Consider the following 16464-nt stretch of genomic DNA (forward strand, 5'->3'; position numbering starts at 1 on the left):
TGGTGCCAAGCACACCGGGTGACGGACCATTGTTGTCCCCTCGAGCCCTTTAGGGCGGGCAACAGGGAGAGCTCTCCAGCCTTCCAGGAGCATGTCTCCAGGATCCCTGATTACCTCTGGTAAGGCCAGGCCCATGAACCTCCCTAGCCCTGGAGACAGCGCAGGGCTCAGCTAGAGAGAGCCACTCTGCCCCGCGCCGGAGTCTCCAGCCCCTAGCAGGGAACCTACTGCCCAGACCTGCCATGGGGGACCCCGCTCTGCCCCCAGGGCCACCACGCTGCGTAGGCCCCACGAGCAGGGAGCTCTGTGCAGGGGGCATGCGAACGGGGGGGTCTTGCACTGATCAGCAGCCAGCTCCAGACACTGGCTCCTTATTAGTGAGTCCCACTCGCTCCAGTTCTCCCAGTCAGGCTGGGAAGGGGCAGGCCAGGGCCCCCTGGGAACCTGCTGCAAGGCTGCCCCTGAAGCTCAGTACTCCGTGCCCCAGCAGCAGTGTTAGACGCCTGGGGGCTGCGGGAGGTTGGGGACAGCACCACGCTCCCCAGGCTGCTGCAGTGATGTGCTCTCTCTCCACGTAGGCTGGGACTCGACGGCATGAAGATGCAGGTAAGGCGCTGTGGCCCTGGCAGTGACCGCAGGGACCCTGGGCACCCTCTCGCTGCTGCTGAGGCAGCTCACAGGGCTGGGCAGGGACCCCTCACCCGGGGACTGAGCGCGTACTGCAAAGGGGGTCTCGCCAGGCTGCTCTGCCTCGGGGGATCTGCCACCCCTGCAATGTCTCCCTTTGCTGCCGGGCTGTTAATAGTCATAGGACCAGCCGTGGCCCAGCTGTGCGGCTCACAGCAGCAGCTTCTCCCGTCCCTGCTCCTCCTCCTGGCTGAGGGTAGAAGGGGTTGGTATCAGGAGCAGTGTGTGTCCGTGCTCTCGGGCAGCTGCTTCCCCTGCACCTCTGGGGGGTGCTCTGCACCCGCCATCCCGTGCCCAGCCCCTTCGCTCCGGCCTTCCGCCCCTGCCACACACGCATTGCCCCTGGGGTGGAGCCTAGGGGAGGAGTCCCATCCTGTCCTGTCTCTGCTGTGCGGTTCTGGCCCTACGTTAGTGGACAGCCCCTCTGCTACCTGCGCTGGGGGCTAGAACCGAGCACTAACGGCTGCTTGGCCCCTGCTGAGTATCCAGCAAGGAAAGGGGCTGCGTGCTGCTCCCCCATGCCCTGGCCACGCAGGCCTGCTTCTCTGTCCCACTTCCTGCAGCTCAGTGTCTTCGGCTGCTAATGAAGAAGTGCACTGTAGGGGCCGCGGGCTAGCCCTTCTGAAGGCCTGATTGAAATGAATCCTTGAAATGATTCCTCCCAGACCCCAGTGGATGTTTGTCCATCTCTCAGCATTGCCACACAAATCTCCACATTGTACCTCTTTACTCAAGAGAGGCTAAGAACTGGGATAGCTGGGGGGCTGCAGGTCAGGAGTGAGGGGCATGGACAGGGCTGTGTGGGGAGCCCAGGGCTGGGACAACATAGGGTTACCATATGTCCGTTTTTTCCCGGACATGTCCGGCTTTTTGGTAATCAAACCCCTGTCCGGGGGGAATTGCCAAAAAGCCGAATATGTCTGGGAAAATACCGGCCGGGCACTTCCTCTCCCGTGGCTGCTCTGCTCCTCCCCTGACTCTTCGGCTCTGTTTAAGAGCCGAACTGCCTGAGCGCTACCGGCTTCGGGCAGCCCCCTTGCCTCCGGACCCCAGCCGCAGGCCGGGCACTTCCCCTCCCGGGCTCCAGCTGCGCTGGGGAAGCGCCAGCCGGGGGCGCAGGGTCTGGATGCTGCCCAGCAAACCGTGAAGCCGGTAGCGCTTGGGCAGCCCTTTTCGCGTGGCTGGGAGGGAGGAGGGAGAGTTAGGGTGGGGACTTTGGGGAAGGAGCGGGGAAGGGGCAGAGGTGGGGCGGGGAAGGAGTGGAGTTGGGGCGGAGACGGGGTGGGGAAAGGGGCGGGGCCAGGGCCCCGTGGAGTGTCCTCTTTTTTTATTTTTTAAATATGGTAACCCTAGGACAACAGGGGGGCTGCAGGTCAGGAGTGAGGGGCATGGACAGGGCTGTGTGGGGAGCCCAGGGCTGGGACAACAGGGGGGCTGCAGGTCAGGATTGAAGGGCACCAGCATCCAGGCTGGAAACAGTCGGAGGGCCAGGCAGGCTGCGGGGCAGGGAGCCCACCAGGACTGTGGAAGCAGGCGCTGGAGGTTAAAACAAGCCCACTGACGACTTCCATTTAGTTTTGCTGTGAGCGCTGCTGTTTGCTAGACAGAGGCAGCAGCCGCCCTGCATAATGCCAGATAAGCTCATCTGGGCTGAACAATGCATCTGGAAGGGCAGGTGTGATTTGCCTGCACAGCCCTCCCCAAGCAGGGAAACCTCTACCCTCCCCAGGGCTGGTTCAGCTTTTAAAAGCTCGATTCATTTCTTGGCCCTCCAGCTGCTGCCCAGTTCTCCTCTCTCTCACCGGCCCCTCCCCCATCTAAAATAAATATTTAAAGACATCACAAGGAAAGAACGTTTCCTGCCTCCATCAATAAAGCAGACTCCCCCCCCCCCCAGCTTTCCAACACTGACAGCACCCACCCACCCCACCCTGCCCTGGCTGCTTCCTCACGTCTCGCTGCTTTCGTGCCGGCTATTCCCATCTAGTAATGCAGGGGAAGCCACCTGGGAACCCCCGGGCCAGGCCCCTGCAATCCCGTCCCACCCCAGCTGGCTCTCAGGTGGGGCTGCCCCCAAAAGCGACATCCTCGGGGCATGTTCCGGAACTGGGAGTGACGCTAACTGACCCCACTCAGGGCTAATGGAGTTTTCCACCCAAAGGTGGGTGGGGTGCGTGGACAGGGAGGCAGGGATTTGCAGCCCTCCTCTCTGCCAGATGGGAAGTGGGATCAGAGACCCGCCTGTGCTCTGGGTACAGCCGGCGAGCCTTGAACTCAACGGGCCTGATCCTGATCCCACGTACACTGAGTTTACCCCCATGTAAACTCACTTCAGTGGGGCTACTCCTCGTTTACACCAGCTGGAGATCAGAATCAGGCCCAATGCACCTATTGTGGGGTTGAGAAGGAAAGAAAACACAGAGAGAGAGAGAGAGAAACCCCCATGCAATCCAGTTATGGCTAGACAGATTAGTAGGAAAGAAAACGTCAAATATACAGAATCCAGCCCCAGAGTAAAGACTGGCCCCCACTTTTGAAAGGAAAGAACCAACCAGTGCATTCAGATTTGGACTCTCTGCACTTTCTCCCTGCCCGGGTGGATGCACCCACCAGCTGGGCACAGGCAGCCCTGCTCCAAGCACAGATGAGCTCTGGGATGATGATAAGGAAGGAGCTGGCGCCCAGCTGTTGGGGTGGAGCTGGGCGTCTCTCTTGGAGTGGTCCAGTGGCTACCACTCCTGGATGCTGCTACAGGCACTGGAGCCTGCATCTCGCCAAGCAGCAAAGCAAAGTGGGCCCTCCCAAGGGGTGAGAGTGAGCCAGCACGTGGGAGTCAGACAGGACACACAGACAAAGAGGGAGCCTGCAGTTGCACACACCCAGTGGCGGGGAGCCACTCTGCATGGGGGGGTGTGTTCATCCGGTTCTGGGGCTGGAGAAACCCAGCCCTGGGGAACCTAGGTCCTGCAGGATAGCTCCATTGGGAAGGGACTTGCAGAAGGGAGAAGTAGAGCTCCATATAAAAACACAAATGACACAAACAGTACACTGATAGAATTACAGAATCCCCTTCCCCAGAAGAGTAACCCGAATAAATGAGCATACCCCAAAGTAATGGGCAAATCTTGTAACAAGACCCAATCCACCCAGTCCTAATTGCAATCCATTCATAGTCAGCCATGTCAAGCAATGATCCCCAGCCCTACATCTCCAGGGGACTGTGTATGGACATGCACTGCTGTCCTCTGTTGCACAAAGCACATCAGACCAGATTAAGTATCTATTAGATTTTATTGTTTTCCTCTGAATAGCGGAGGAGCTGCTCCTTTCCCTCCTCAAGGGCTGCATTTCCAGAGCTCAGGGTCATGGGCCCCATTTCCAACTGCCACAGGTAAGTGGGTGGCTAACGAGTGTGATGCCGCCTGCGTATCCATCCATGGAGCATTATGAATGGATCTGCAGAGCAGTGGGTTCGAGAGGAACTTGATTAATGGCAGGAAAATGCCAAACAGTCTAAAAACAATAAAACTGATAAACCCTGGGATGAAATGTAGCAAAAGCCATTCCTATCCGCTCCGGGTTTCTAAATAAATAAATAAATTATTAATTTATAAATTTATTAAATTAATGGAGATATCCCATCTCCTAGAACTGGAAGGGACCTTGAAAGGTCATCAAGTCCAGCCCCCTGCCTTCACTAGCAGGACCAAGTACTGATTTTGCCCCAGATCCCTAAATGGCCCCCTCAAGGATTGAACTCACAACCCTGGGTTTAGCAGGCCAATGCTCAAACCACTGAGCTATCCCTCCCCCCTTGGGATATTCAGAGGACCAGAAAATGTAAGTGGGTGATTTAAATTGTCTGCAGTTAATTTAACTTCATAGTTAATCCATGGACCACAAATCTTCAATTACTGGAAGAAACTCTTCCACTCAAGAGAGAAAAGTGAATGACGCGGGTGGAACTGAGACTGGATTGATTATAGCCTGATCAGGCATATGTGTGACTTGGGTTTGAGGGCAACAGTCCTGAGGTTCGTTCTCATCATAAAAAATACCAGGTCTAGAGTCGCCAAAGGTGCTGCAGAGCCGAGCAGAGCTGGATGCAGCAGCAGAGCTAAGCGGAGAGGGGCAGAGCAGAGGGCAGTTGCACATCAGGACTGAGAGTTGTGTGTTCAAGCCCATCACCCTCCAGGTGCATTGTTTGGACTGGACTAGCAGGGGCGTGGCAGGCTACGGAGGATGGGTGATGCCTTGACACAGAGCTGTGTTGATGGTGCCCGCTGGATGCTAGGGAGATGGTGGAATTTGTGGGCCCCTTTTGTTAGTGGGCATGCTGGCAGGGTGGGATTCAGTAGTATGGAAAACGGAAGTAGTATAAGGACCCTACCACCAATCAAACCATATCATCTCCCCTTGGCCCCTTAAACCCCACCCCTTGACCCCTTAAGCCCCGACCATCTGTCACCTGAAGTACCACCCAAGGCGGACACATGACCGGAAGCAAAGTGTGTCATGTGACCCCTCTAAGAACTCCTCCCACTTCCCTCTACCAATCAGGAGGGGTTTCAGCCACATAGGACTGCACCGAGAGCAGATTTGACCAATCGGGGGTGTCCTGGGGCGGGGTGACCCGTCCGGAAGTGGATAATGTGACCTCTCTAAGAACTCTTCCCACCGGCCTCTACCAATCGTGATGGGTTTCGGTCGCATAGGACCACCCCGAGAGCAGATTTGACCAATCGGGGGTGTTCCAGGGCGGGGTGACCCGCCCAGAAGAGGGTCGTGTGACTCCTTTAAAAACTCCTCCCAGCGCCCTCTGACAATCAGAGTGCAGCACCATCACCGCATAAGCCCCAGCACCCCGGCAGAAGAGGCCATCTTTTACCAAGAACGCGTGCTTTAGAAATCGTGGAAACATGGACTCCTTCACCACCCCCGTGAGAAATTTGGACTTTGTTTTAGCCCCGAGGGCCTTTGACCATCCGTGAAGAAAGCGCTACATCAGCAACAGTTCTGAGGAGGAGGAGGGAGCGACCGAGGGGAGCCCTTTGGCCCAGCCGTTGATGGATACGCCAGAACCCGAAACCCAACTGCTTGTGAGACACCCCGATGAGCATGGTGACCTCTTGTCGTCCACCCCCATGGAGGAGGAAGGTGAAGACAGCTCGGGGTAGTCACCGGAGGACAAGGTGAATGGAAAAGACGTCACTCAGGTAAATGAATGATTAAGAAGTGACGGTTGATGATGGGGTGTAATGGGGTTAGGAACCAGCGGGTTGTGTAAATCTAAAAACAAGCAGTGGGGTGCTTACTTTCTTTTCTGAAAATCTCTCAACAGCTCGACGATGCCTTTCTATAGGCCTTTGAGAACTTACACATCGGTAGCCCCGTGGGAGTAAATAGACATAAGCAAAAACAGCTGATGCATGATATGAGACACAGATATCAAGACGAAAATCTGGAAAAGGACAAAATGGAAGAATGAACCAGCTCAGACTTCCTTATGGAGTCCATTTTTACAGGCGGCTGTAAAAGGTCGTGTTAAACCAGGCGATTAATAAAACGTATTTATTGAAATGTGTCAATATGAATGTGTCCCCTTTCATATTTGTGTTAGTAAAAGACGGTGCCAGTAAAAGTCATGTCTAGGCAGCTCTGTTAAAGAAAATATATTACACCCCCAAGGAAGTTGGGAGCTTGAGCGCTATTTCTGAAATGGCCGCTGCTAAATCGTCAGAGGCCGAACATAGTCTAGCCCTCCTTTGCTGCGGGGACGATTTGCTAAGTAATTTTAAAAGGACCAGGTTTCTCTTTACACAGCTAGACATGATTTCGGTCAGCAACCCCAGCTGCTACAAAGGGGCCTGCCAATAGTTCATCTCTTTTTATACCAGGCTGTTGTTCTTTTCAAAGTATAAACCACTAGCCAGTTTGGAGGGAAAACACCAGTTCTTAGTCTATAAGCTTCTGGTGTGGAAGCATTTAAATCCACCACCAGGTAGCCACAAGGTCTTTTGGTAGCATCCTCAAAAGCTTCTAGAAAGAATTCAGCTTTGCAGGGGTACATTTGCCGAGCGAGCGTAGCGATTTGTAATTTATCCCTGGGGTTTTTGCGTTTAGATTAATCGTGTGACTCTTTTCCCCCTGACAAAATACGTTTTGAACTATAAACAATGCTCAGGTTTCTGTGATGCACGTACTTGGTAAAACCTTTCTCGATTTCACAAGCAGAGTTCATCAGATCGTCTATGATAATCATATTTACTTGATTGGTAGGAAACAAACGGTCATCGTCAAAAGCATCAGGCAGCCCCTCCACAAAATTGATAAAGGGATATTTACAGAGCAGTTCTTTATACAGAGGTTGCCAACAACTGTAACACCACACAATATTCTCAAGCATAACAGATAGTGTTTGTTTGGCATTATCCAACACATTTTTTATAAAGTAACTTTTCCCGCAGTTGCTAGGCCCCGCGAGAATTGCAGAAAAGAGGTGTTTCCACCTCGTATCCATTTCTAAAAGCCGTAGGGCAGGGTTTTAAACCCTTCTTCTAGGACCCTCTTGTTGTAAACGACTTTCAAGTGAGTTTAGGACCCTGCAGTGGTGAGCAGCAGCTGGGCGGGGGGGTTGGGAATCCCAGTGGGGCCTGATTCTGGCAGTTAGGTGCCTAAACCATCAGTTAGGCACTTAAGCCCTTTGGTGAATCTGGCCCCAAGAGGTACCCTGAGTGATCAGTTCTAGGCACATCTTTTCCTTCAGTAACTGTCTAACGATGAAGTACGCATCGTAACCTTTGGAATTGTGAGCTAGGAACGTGTAGTCCTGGAACTCTTTGCCAATAAAGGTCTCAACAAACATAGAAAGACACTTGTTGCCCTTAAATTCCCAGGATTTTCCCGGCTTTAGGGACATAACAAAAATGTAATTGGGCGTGTGCAACCCAGTCTCCTGCGTGCATTCAAAATCATAAAAAAGATACTTTTCTGATGATTTGGGCTTTCTAAGGCTGTCCATAAAACACAGGTGACTGTCTACATCACCAGCGATCAAACCCTGACACTGCTTACACCGCCTCCCTTTACACCTGTGCCGCTTGTCCACATAAGACTGACACTTATCACACAAAGTTTTAGACAGGCATTCGACTTGTTTTTTCGATGCACAGTCGATGTGTCCGTTTATACACTCTTTGGATCGACAATACAGTCTACAGCTAGGACACCTCAGCTGCACGCCCATGCTGTCCAAGCACGTTACACTCAAACAGAGGCGGCAACGATACCTGCAAGAGTGGTCGTGACTGTACTCCATGTGGCAAAACTCACAATAATTTTTCACACCAAACAACTTTTTCACATCCAGAACCCCACAGTAATGCTCATCGTGCAACAGGATGAAAAAAGTCTTGGGGTACACTGGGCCCCCCGTTTTAAAAAAGCCCCATCCACTTTTCGCCGCATACAGCACCACCTGTATATTGACTCCTAAATGCTCTTCAAACGTTGCTACGTCACTGAGCAGAACCTTTTTTTGATCTGACCACCCCAGTTTCTCCTGCAACTTTCTCGCCCCCGCTAATAATTCCGCGTCCGTAGGTTTACGGTCGGACATAACGGCGAAGAGCCCACCCGCAACACACAGATTGGTACCGGTGTAAATCAGGTCTACTAAGCATTGTCAAAACCTAGGTGGTCGCCTAGGGCGCTACAATTTGGGGGGCGGCGACCGCGGCGGTATTTCAGCGGCGGGACCTTCCGCCGCCTCTGTGGGGGAGCGGCATTTCGGGGCGGGACCTTCCGCCACCTAGGGCGGCAGAAAAGCTGGCGGCGCTCCTGCTTGTGCTGTTTTGTGTTAGCGTTGTTGAAGGTCTCAAAGCAGATTCCTGGTTCTGGTGGAGGTGTCCCTGTAGCTTCGACTACAGCATTGTCAGGAAAGCTGCCCGTGCCTATGAGGGGGGGGAGAAAAGACATTTTACAAAACTGAACTTTACCATCTTTCTCACCCACACCTATGGATTTACTTAAAATACAAAACCTCATGAAACAAATAAGCAAAATATATTTACTGGGCTTCATCCATTCATCAGTCATTGATGCTGGTGAATTTTCCTTTTCAGCTGTCTCTTTCCTTTTTCTTCTGAGCTTGTTTACCCTCTCGTGTTTTGACCGTACTGTGAAGCAAACAACATTATAAAACACATGAAACTGTCTTGTAAACTTAAAAAAATAAAATATTCGTTAGGGTGTTTTTCTATTTGAAAAGTCACAGCTTTAAAACAAAATCATCCATTTCAGGCTGTACAACAAACACAGGTTTTGAGTTTATTTCTACCGCTTTAAAAAACAAACCCACAAACATTTTTTAAAAAGACATCTCATTTTGCAAAATAAAAACCAAACTGCTTTTAAAATCCATTGAAAATACATTTCAATAAACCCACATGCATTTAAAAGGCACATGGTTGTTCTGTCCACCACCACTCCGCCCCCACCCCTGCCATGTGTGTTTGGGCCTTCAGGTTAAAGAACAAGCAAACATGCTAAGTTAGGATTACCCCCAAATCCCTATACAACCTGTGTAATACCTGAAGGTTTTTTTTTTTGTTTGTTTGTTTTTTTAATTTAACAGTATTAAGCACATCTATAGTTAAAATGGTTTTTACCTTGGCCTGGTGGTGAAATGCAGCTTAAAGTTCCTGGTTCCATACTAAACAGATCACACTGCAATAAAGGCAGGCACCATTATTTACTAAGACAGCATGGCCAAAGAATGGCATTATAGAATATCTATTTTCAGAGTTAAAAAGAGGGCGCATACCTCCTCTTGGAGTCCAGCAGCAATTCAAGAGCGTTTCTGTTGAAAGAGACAGGCTCCAAGCTCCCTGAGGTTTTTATACCATCCTAACTCTTTGTTTCAAAATAGTCAGCAGGTTGATTGGCTCACCCCTCCCTCGCATTCCCTTTTGTGGTCTGGTCTGGGGGAATACGTTGTCTGCACAACTGGGCTGCTTTTCTTTTCTTTTTTTTTCTTTTAGTTCAAATACATTTTTCTGTAGGGCCTCTTACAGTACCCGTTCCAAGTGGGGGCCCTTTGCAGATCTCAATGAATGTCTTGGGGCTTGTTTTTTATCAAGGCCCCCCTGGCGATAAATGTTCTTGGGTTAGGCACAGACATTGCATAGCATAACCAATGGCAATAACAGTGTTTAATATTATTTCCAAGCACAGCTCAGCACACAGGCCCCCGAGTTTGCAGTTTATATCCACTGAAGTCCAAGTCACACAGTCATGGTGCCGCTGGGCTGGCGCATCTATGACACAGCCCTCACAATCTTCAAAAAGCTTTTCCCTATGGCAGTGATTAAGGACAGCATAAACAGCAACGCGTACAATAGTCCGCAGGACTTTTTTTACGCTCACGACATGGCACTGGCTCAATTAGTTCGATGCCAAGACTCCTCCTAAACTCCTCAGAGCCGTCATCCTCGGAGTCCTCTTCAACAATGTGTATCGGCATTGAGCAGAACCAAGGTGGGCCCAGTTCATCTTCGCTGCTTGATGCAACGCTGTCCAGGGCCTCCTGCTCCTCTAGAAAGGCATCGTCGAGCTGTCGAGAGATTTTCAGAAAAGAAACAGTGTAAATTCCCACTGTGTTTTTTTAAATTTACACAACCCCTCCGCCCCCCGCTTCCTAACCCCATTACACCCCATCATCAACCATCACTTCTTAATAATTCATTTACCTGAGCGACGTCTTTTCCATTCACCTTGTCCTCCGATGACTCCCCCGAGCTGTGTTCGCCTTCCTCCTCCAGGGGGATGGACGACAAGAGATCACCACGCTCATCGGGGTGTCTCACAAGCAGTTGGGTTTCGGGTTCTGACGTATCCATCAACGCCTGGGCCAAAGGGCCCTCCTCGGTCGCTCCCTCCTCTTCCTCGGAACTCTCACTGATGTAGCGCTTTCTCCGCGGATGGTCAAAGGCCCTCGGGGCTAAAACAAAGTCCGAAGTTCTCATGGGAGTGATGAAGGAGTCCATGTTTCCACGATTTCTAAAGCATGCATTCCTGGTAAAAGATGGCCTCTTCTGCTCCAGCACTGGGACTTATGGGGTGATGGTGCTGCGCTCTGATTGGCAGAGGGCGCTGGGAGGAGTTTTTAAAGGGGTCACATGACCCTCTTCTGGGCAGGTCACCCCACCCTAGAACACCCCCGATTGGTCAAATCTGCTCTTGGGGCGGTCCTATATGACCGAAACCCATTGCGATTGGTAGAGGGCGGTGGGAGGAGTTCTTAGAGAGGTCACATTATCCACTTCCGGACCGGTCACCCCGCCTCGGGACACCCCCAATCGGTCAAATCTGCTCTTGGGGCAATCCTATGTGGCTGAAACCCCTCCTGATTGGTAGAGGGAGGTGGGAGGAGTTCTTAGAGGGGTCACATGAACCCCTTCCGGATGGGTCACCCTGCCCCAGAACTCCCCCATATTGGTCAAATCTCCTCTCGGGACAGGACTACGCGGACGAAAACCATTCTGATTGGTAGAGGGCAGTGGGAGGAGTTCATAGAGGGGTCACATGAACCCCTTCCGGATGGGTCACCCTGCCCTAGAACTCCCCCATATTGGTCAAATCTCCTCTCGGGACAGGCCTACGCGGGTGAAAGCCATTCTGATTGGTAGAGGGCAGTGGGAGGAGTTCTTATAGGGGGTCACATGACACACTTTGCTTCCGGTCATGTGTCCGCCTTGACACTGGAAGTAATACCCCCATGTGTGGGACTTCCGGTGACAAGTGGTCGGGGCTTAAGGGGTCAAGGGGTGAGGTTGACGGTTGGGCTTTATACTACAACCAAACACCCTTGGAGGCCCTTGCCTTCCAAAAGGGTGGCTTTGTAAATTTAGTATCAGGTGTTCTTGAACGAGGGTCCTTAGACATTTGAGACTTCACTGTGTTTTGAAATTTGGCGAAGGTTTGCCTGAGGCACATTAAGAGCCGTTTGAGAATTGGAACTTTGTTCCTTGAAGGGGATGGTGTCCTAGCTCTGGAGGCCTTTTCTGGCTTTGGAGGAGAACCGTCAGGACTCCCAGTTGCTTTCTCCCCGGCTTGTGAAAGCCCTGTTGTACTTGTAGCAATGGACACCATCTTTGGTTGCTTGGTGGGGGCCGTTTTCCCCATTCCATCCTGCGTCTTGCTCCTGTCTGCTGGAAGGAGCCACACCACTGGCATCTTGTTGTGGTTGGATGACGCTGAGGAGTCTCCTGGGGTCCATCGCTTTGGAATACCATGGGATCTTCTGGGCAAGTCAGCACCTGCAGAGCCAGCAGGTCTCTTCCGTCGAACCTTATTGCACTTGCAGACTCTGATTGGCGGCTGGTCCCTGGAGAGCTTTGAATTCACAGTTCCATTGAACCCGTGTGGAGCCGTGATGTCTCGAAGACCATGCAGCTCAGCAGATACTTGTGTCTCCTCCTGAGTTTTCTGACCCTTCATCTTTCCTGGATGTGCCTTGCGGCACAGCTGGCAGACTGAGACCTGGCCCGCCAAGGGGTGGGAGCTGCTCAACATTTCCATCAGGTGCTTGATCTGCAGGTCGTGCGCAGCCTGCCCAGCAACGAGAGAGTCAAGAATGGATCTTGTCAGCTGCCCAGAGCCTGGTGTCTGCCCTGCTCTCACCTGCCTGTGCCCCTGGCCTCAGGCAGGAGCCTTCTCCCGAGATAACCTTCCTCTCCATGTGCAGCTCCAGCGTCTCTTCTGTCCCTTTGGTGCTGCTCATACCGGTAAGGGGCTTTCTCAACTCACTCCTATAAATGTGGAGTGTCGCTGCGAGCAACTTCTCTGTTCCTGCGGTTTCTGGAGGTGGTGATGTCAGATCCACCCCTGCTGGCAGAGTGCAGCGATCTGGGTTAGCCTGGTTTCCTGCCACGCCCTCACTCCTACCCATCTCCATGGTGGTATCTTCCACTGGCATTGGAGGACGTGTGGAACAAGAGGAGCCTGTGCTTTGCTTCCCTGTCTGCGATACGCTGCCATGGTCTGGGGTTTCTTTCCCTTTCGAAGCTGCTGCCCCAGGATGCTTCCAGGAGTAAGACCTGGCCATTTGCTGCCTTCTGTTGGTGGGTAGGGCATGTACATCCTCTAGCCACCTCTGACAGGGGGCCCTTAGAGGCAACTGAATAGACTTAGCCTTCTTGGAACGCACCTGAAACGGTGACCGGTACGGAGTCATGATGCCCCCGCAGATAGGGTGAGAGAGCCGGCCTCTCTCCTCTGGGGAAGGAGACATGAACCTCCTCAGGGAATCCTGGATCCTCATGGGCAGTCCCCATCTTTGCTGCACTTGCATCTTTATAATGTGGAACTCCAGCTGCTTTTTAACGTCCCTCCCAAGGAAGAGCGGCTCCCCAAGGATGGGAACCACCTCAAACTCGGGCTTTGCCTTCAGGGAGGACACCTTGGGAACCGGGGGTAGGAAAGCCCGCAGGGATTTCCACTGGACATCCGGCAAACCCCACTCCTTCTGCAGCGTCTTCCGCTGCGTGTGCCAGTCCAACTTCTCCCTGACCTCATCAAGCAGGAAATCGGTCTCCATCTCACTGAACTCCACCCCAGCTCCCTTGGCTGGGACGGTGTGAGGCACCTTTGCCGTGGGCTCTGGGTCCAGGGTGAGCAGCCCCCACTGCATGACGAGATGCTTACGCCTTATGTGGAGTTCGATGGGGTGGGCAGGCTGTTGTCCCATCGTTGGCAATGCCGCTGTCCTGGGCTTGCCTGGCTCCCTAGGGGGGCGGAGTGGCCCAGGCAAGGCAGTCTCTCTCATGAGGGGAGAATCTCTGTGCGACTCTCCCACCATCTTAGGAAACGCCTTCATTTGGATCTCCAGGCATTTCTGAGCCACGTGATCCTGCAGCTTGACCACCGCCGTGGGCACAAGCCTGGCCAGGATGGCATCAGGGGATGCCATGATCCTGTGGGCCTTTTGGGGCAGGGATCCCGAGGGGCACACACATGGTTCCTGGATCTCCTGTCCACGCTGAGGGCCGTCATCGGATCTCAGGGGCGTTGGGACCTTTGCTGGAAATCCACATTTGGGCCGATCTGTGTGGAATTCCCATTGCTGCTTGGTGTCCCGCTCCCCCAGCAATGGCTCCCCCAGGATGGGGGTTTGTGGAGCTGGAGGCAGAAGAGCTGTGTGGGGTTTCTGGGGGGTGAGGGGTAAGCCCTGCTCGTGTTGGAGTCTCTTTGAGTGCAAGTGACAGTCCAGCTCCTCCCGGACTTCAACGCTTAGGAAAAGGCCCCTGCTCATGTTGAACTTCACCCTGGGGTCTCTGTCCGGTGGGCGTAGAGCAGGGGCGTTAGGGATCACCTTGGCCAGCGACTCAGTGGATAGGGTAGGTGCCCCCAGTTGGCTCTGCAGATGCTTCTGTGGGATGTTGAAGTCTGAGCCATGGGCTGACGTCTGGTCCAGACCCGTGATCTGCTCTCGCCGGTCTTGTCTGCTGTGGGCAGGAGGCCTGGGGAGAGGCTGGGCTTGGATGGGATGAGTGGATCCTTCCCAGCCCGTGACAGGCGTGATCTCCCTTGTGCAGCAGAGGGGCTCTGACCGAGTCACAGAGGCTTCTCCCAGGAAAAAGGAGCTGTGACTCCAGAGGGAAGAGGGGATGGATTCCATAGAGGAATAGGAGAACTGGCTCGCCGCAGATGTCGTCACACTTGGCCTGTGGGAGAGAGCAGACAGGGACAGATGGGACATGGCCCTGCTGAGCTAAGCCTTCCAACTGTACTGCAATGGGGCAATGCCTAGGCATGTATGGCACACCACACTCTGACACAAGGACATCAACTGTCTGACGAAAGATTGAGAGGGGGAGCTGGCACTCAATTGATCTATAATGATAACCCCTTCATCACACGCACATGTGCAGCACCTAGCACAATGGGGCCTTGAGCGTGATTGGGGACCTAGTGCTATTTTAATAGAAAGATTAGCTAACAAAAATTGGTTTGGGTGAGGAAGATGTGAGCATGTGTGTGTAACCCTTGCCAGAGCATGTTGTGAAAGCCAAGACCATAAACAGGGGTCAAAAAAGAACTTTACACCGGATTCCAGGCCAGGGATCCTCAACCCAGCAGTTCTGGGCTTTCCTCTCCCAGCCTTCCCTGCTACTTCCCTGGACTGCTTCCTTCCACTCCTGGTTCCCCTCCTTGCTCTGGGTGCACCAGCTCCAAACACGTCCCCCTCTGGCCAGGGAGGGGTGCCCTTTCCCAGCAGCAGCCGCTGTCTGTTGCCAGCTTCCTCGCTTTATGGGTCCTGCCTATTCCTGCCCAGCTGAGCCTGCTTGCCATCAATTCCCTGCTCCCTGGCTCTTCCTCCAGGGGCACCCTGTGGAGTTAATGGGTCTGCCTGGCCACCTTAGCCCCTTCCAGTCCTGTGTGGGGTGGACACCCCATTCCAGGGGGTCATCTGATTGCTGTTTCTTTCAAACACAGCAGGGAGCAGGGGCAGGTTCTAGACAGTTGCCTGCTGGGAGATATTGCCGGATAGAAGGATTTGATCCTATTCACAATCCAGCTTGTGGTCTCTGCATTTAATTTCTGATAGTCCCTCACCTCACTGTCACTGATATCTCACCTTGGAATCTAAAGAATCTTAGTGGCTTTTTCCCTGTTATTTTAGGATCCTGGAGTGTCTGGTTTTCTCTGCTCCCTCCTCTCTCTATTCACTATCCTCTCCCACCCAGTCCCCAGTCTGGTGCCGCCCCGTGCAGTTGCCTTACGGTATCAGAACTTCATCCAGGTGTCTGGCCACGTACTCTATCCTCCTCTCAACGATCCTGAGGGTGTGAGCCAAGGGGAGCTTCTCCAGGTGCATGCGGCAGCTGTGGAACAGAGAGAGCAGGTAGCTGAGTGCCGGCCCTGCTCTCAGGCCCTCTTTTACCCAGAGGGGTGGCACTGAAAGGCTCCCTGTCCCATTCTCCACGGAGGCAGCCTCCTCCTCTGCAATACCCAGGCCTTGGATGTTCTGGTTTTGGGTTAGCTGGATTGTTAGGTGTCCCCTGTCTAGTGTGGAGAAGGAGAGAGTGTATCCTGCTGGCAGCGTGTATGTCATGTCCCTTCCACAGAAGCTATCAACATATAGGATAACAGCCTACTACAGCTACTAACTAATGCAGCTGCCTCTTTAGCTCTAAGGGGTGCTTTCTGCTGCAGAGCTGAAGGTCCAGGGTTCAAATCCTACTGGGAACCCATGCTGGGGGACTGGAGGTGCAAGAGGGGCCATTACACAAGTGCTGCCGGATCCCTTTCACCCTAATCACCATACCAGAAAGGCCAGCCTTCCTCCTGACCTCTCCACCTCACCTACCTGGTGTGCACAGGGCTGCTCCCATCAAACATGTTTTCCCCCTCTTGGGAGGGGAGGATGGTCCACTCCAGTCGACACAATCTACCGCCGCCCCCCGTCCCCCGCAGGTTAAATGATCCGCATGATGCTAGAGTAAGGGAATGACCCACTGTACGATGCATGGGGGTGGATTAGAGATGGCAGCTTCTGCTGGGTGGGAAAGAATTGCATGATTCTAACGAGAATAGTTGCTTGCCTGGTCTATAGGTCGGGGCAGGGGAGGGATTACTAGGGCTACTGCCCCTGGGGGTGGGGATGAATTGCATGACACGAGAGGAGGGGACTGACCCACTGCAGATTTATGGAGCCGGGCATTGCTTACCATGCCTCTAGACGTGCACAAGCCTCCTCCAAATCCTCCTCACAGC

The 16464-nt window shown here is 53.0% G+C and overlaps 1 pseudogene; it reads left to right on the forward strand.

Moving 5' to 3' along the window:
• The window catches only part of LOC128845213 (zinc finger protein RFP-like), a 246325-nt pseudogene that overhangs the window by 125894 nt on the left and 103967 nt on the right, over window positions 1-16464 (forward strand).

The sequence above is a fragment of the Malaclemys terrapin genome, chromosome 11 (genome assembly GCF_027887155.1).
Source record: "Malaclemys terrapin pileata isolate rMalTer1 chromosome 11, rMalTer1.hap1, whole genome shotgun sequence".
In the NCBI taxonomy this organism is placed as follows: Eukaryota; Metazoa; Chordata; order Testudines; family Emydidae; genus Malaclemys; species Malaclemys terrapin.